The sequence below is a fragment of the Gavialis gangeticus genome, unplaced genomic scaffold (genome assembly GCF_001723915.1).
Source record: "Gavialis gangeticus isolate Ggan-Ray unplaced genomic scaffold, GavGan_comp1, whole genome shotgun sequence".
Lineage (NCBI taxonomy): Eukaryota > Metazoa > Chordata > Crocodylia > Gavialidae > Gavialis > Gavialis gangeticus.
In genome coordinates, this window is record NW_017729011.1 from 3,543,914 (window position 1) to 3,547,100 (window position 3,187).

Consider the following 3,187-nt stretch of genomic DNA (forward strand, 5'->3'; position numbering starts at 1 on the left):
AAGAGTTTTGATTTGAATATAGGAACCTCCAGCAGACTCTGCTCCCTTAGTCTTTTATTCTTATATGTATTCCACATGTGTAGCTCAAGGTGCCTAAGTATTTGCATGGTGGTAGTATACTTAACCTGTGTTGTGAGCAGCAGCTACAGCCATACCCAGCTACATCTCAGTGGTGACACTGTAGACAGTATCTAGGACCTTTGGCTACAGAAACACCCACCACTTCCTGGCGAACCATAAAAAATATCTGTCAGCTGTACTAGTAATAGGCTTTTTGTCCTCAGTAGGCCGTCAGGCTCTGAAGGGCAACATAAGCCACATACATGTCTGGGAGATCCAGTAGCAGATAATGGGGCACAGCTGGGATGTTTTCCGAGTACCGTTGTTACTGGGGCACGTGAGGGCCATTGCTCAGAAGATTCCTTATCTGGAAGCCTAGAGATCTGAGCAAAGTAATCTTGTGTGCTTGGCGCACAGCCTGTAACACAGGATTGGATCCTGTCCTGCTTGTGCAGCTAGTCTGCTTTTGTAAATTGCAGCCTGAGCATGTCAATTCTTCTCTATGTTCCAGGCTGATCTAGTAATCTGTGACAAGGCAGATCAGTAAAAATCATTATCCCAAGACATTAATCAGTAAGCAGCATTGCCAGGCCACCTCCTTCACAAAGCCATTACTCTGTTGTGACATGGGAGGCAGCACTGTTGCAACACCAGTGCCCATTCATCACTGACAGATCTCAGTCTGCAAGAGACAGGTTATTCCTTCTAGCAAGGCTTAAGCATTAGAGGATTCTGCAGGGTGGTTGAGGCAGGATGAAGTTAATCTTCCAGGATATGCATAAAGCCATTAATTGTTGCCTTCTGCTCTGCCTCAAGTGCTCATTTGTCACCAAGATATTCAACACAGATAATGCTTTGAAACATATCAGGGGCTTGGTGAGTTTAGTATCAGTTTAGGTAGGTTCCTAGCTCTTATACTCAAAAAGTCCAGCAAAAATCCTTTGTTGGAGCAGTCAAATTCTAAGAAATGACCTAGCTGCAATGGAGCGCTCAGCGCCAAGCTAGATAGGACTTTTGATTTTTTTCCCCCTCTGCTTGTCACTCCTTAGAAAGCTGTGGCAGGAAACAAGTTGGGCAACCAGAGCAGCGGTGAGGGCTGTTTCCCAGCAACTTTTAAAAGCAATTGCTAGTCACCATGTAACCTAGACACAAAGAGCCCAATTCATCCCTGGTGCTACTCCAGTGTACTAGGTGTTCTACCAGGAAGGACTGTGGGCCAAGACATTTAATACTTCATGAACTAATGAAAGGCCTCCCACCTTGTTTGGTGGGACTGTGGGATCTTCCCACTGTGATGCATCCAACTTGGAAGCTGTGGCTCAGCACAGCTCCATGTTTAAGGGCTCTGTGGCTGCTGAGAACACACAGCCATGTTGTGTTCTCTCCCTGTGGCAGAGCAGTGGCCTCCCTAATGGAGGCTACTTTTACCTTTTGCATTTGTGGTGAATTCTTCATCTAAGAAAGCATCTCTGTGCCACTGGTGGACAGAGAAATGGTGCGCATGCCCAGGCCAACCCACATGTGAGGCTGAGAACTTGCTGTAACAATAGGATGCACTGGCGAAGTAACAAGCAGTTCATTCTCCTAGCCTCCTGGTGCAGGAAAAAACTTAATTATTTTAAAGATTAAGATAGAACAGTTTATGGAAGAGATTGTATAAAATGGTGTGTGTTGTAGCAGGGTCTGAACTCAATCCCCCAAGAGGTCACTGCCTGTCCTGCATTCCACAAACAGACAACAGAGCAAGCTCCTAAGACTCTCTGGAGATGGCATCCTAGACCCCAAGCACACCAGGAGATTTCTCCGGACAGCTAGGAGCTGTATGACACTGCAATTTGGAGACAATACAAGAACACTGTGCAGGAAGCCACAAACTGCTGTGAAGGCAACCGCTGCCAGCAACCAGCCTGAAATTGCTCCTGACAGCAGTCAGTCTACTGGATGACCCATGCTATCTTGGGCACTGTCACCTTACCTTAAGTCTTCTGAACACATACTATATTCTTAGTCTGTAGCAATTCAGTGGTTCATTAAACTGCTGTTTCTCTTGCTCAAGTGTTCAGTGAGAAGGTATCATAAGCCAGGAGAGCAGGGTGTTTTCCTGAATGACTAAACAAAACAGAACTTCGATAAAGGCCATAATGGCTTATGGAAGCAAGCATCCTCTTGCTCATTCCCGCAAACAGGGCTGAGTTTCTAAAGACTGTGGTATCAAGGACCTTTCCAGACCAAATCTTCATAATGCTAGTGTACCTTTCACAGTGATCAACCGTACCTTGCAGCACCACAAGGAAATGTTCCTTCCTAGACTTTAGGGTGGGGTCAGAACTTGTGACATAGGCCCCTGCTATACATTACAGTCGAGTCGCATCATATGCACATTTAACTTACGCGAATTCAACTATATGCGCTCGGCGTATAGTTGGAGAACAATTTAAACAGTGCGGCGATTCCGCCCGCCGTTCCACTCAATGAGTGAGCTGTTGTCTCTACTGTTCCCTCATGTTTTTTCCTGTGCTTCCCGGTCCCTCCTCTCGCTGTCTCCGGGACAATATATTTTGACTATATGTGATTTTCACCTTACGCGCTGACTTCAGAACATAGCCCCCGCGTAAGATGCGACTCTGCTGTACATATATTACTCAATTAGCTGATTAATCACATGCTACATTTAGACTGGCCACATGTGCAAAGACCAGCCACACATGCAAAGTAACTATCACACAATCAACTAGCTAATTGTGCAGTAAATTTAAACTAGTCACATGCACAAAGTAATTATCACACTATAAAAATGACTATCCAGCTATAAGAAAAGCCATCCAGCTACAAAGTTAGTGCCTGAAAATGTGTAACAACTGTACAGCTGGTTTCTATCCAGTTTATATTTGAACATTTAGCAGGACTCATAGACATGGGGTCCCATCAGTATCTCCTACACAGTACAGAAACCCTACCCATACAAGGTCATCAATAACCCCTGTACATGGCCAGCAGCCCTACCTTCATGCCATTGCTGATCTCCTTGACAACAACCTTGGTTTTTAGCCTATTAACACCAAAGTGGTTAGCTACTAGGAGTGGAAGAAGGCAATGTCCACACACTGTACCATGCTGGGGAAAAGCT

At 45.3% G+C, this 3,187-nt stretch overlaps 1 protein-coding gene and 1 long non-coding RNA gene across 2 annotated transcripts in view; one reads left to right on the forward strand and one right to left on the reverse strand.

The window, feature by feature from the left end:
• The window catches only part of LOC109292801, a 9,541-nt gene extending 7,639 nt beyond the window's left edge, over positions 1-1,902 (forward strand). The window contains exon 2 of the long non-coding RNA XR_002096183.1: positions 1,795-1,902. This is a non-coding gene — a long non-coding RNA (uncharacterized LOC109292801). The remainder of the gene's footprint in view (positions 1-1,794) is intronic.
• The window catches only part of BSPRY (B-box and SPRY domain containing), a 37,453-nt gene extending 35,311 nt beyond the window's left edge, over positions 1-2,142 (reverse strand). The window contains exon 1 of the mRNA XM_019510390.1: positions 2,036-2,142. The gene's annotated coding sequence lies outside the window, so the exon portion shown is untranslated. The remainder of the gene's footprint in view (positions 1-2,035) is intronic.
• Positions 2,143-3,187: the final 1,045 nt, after the last annotated feature.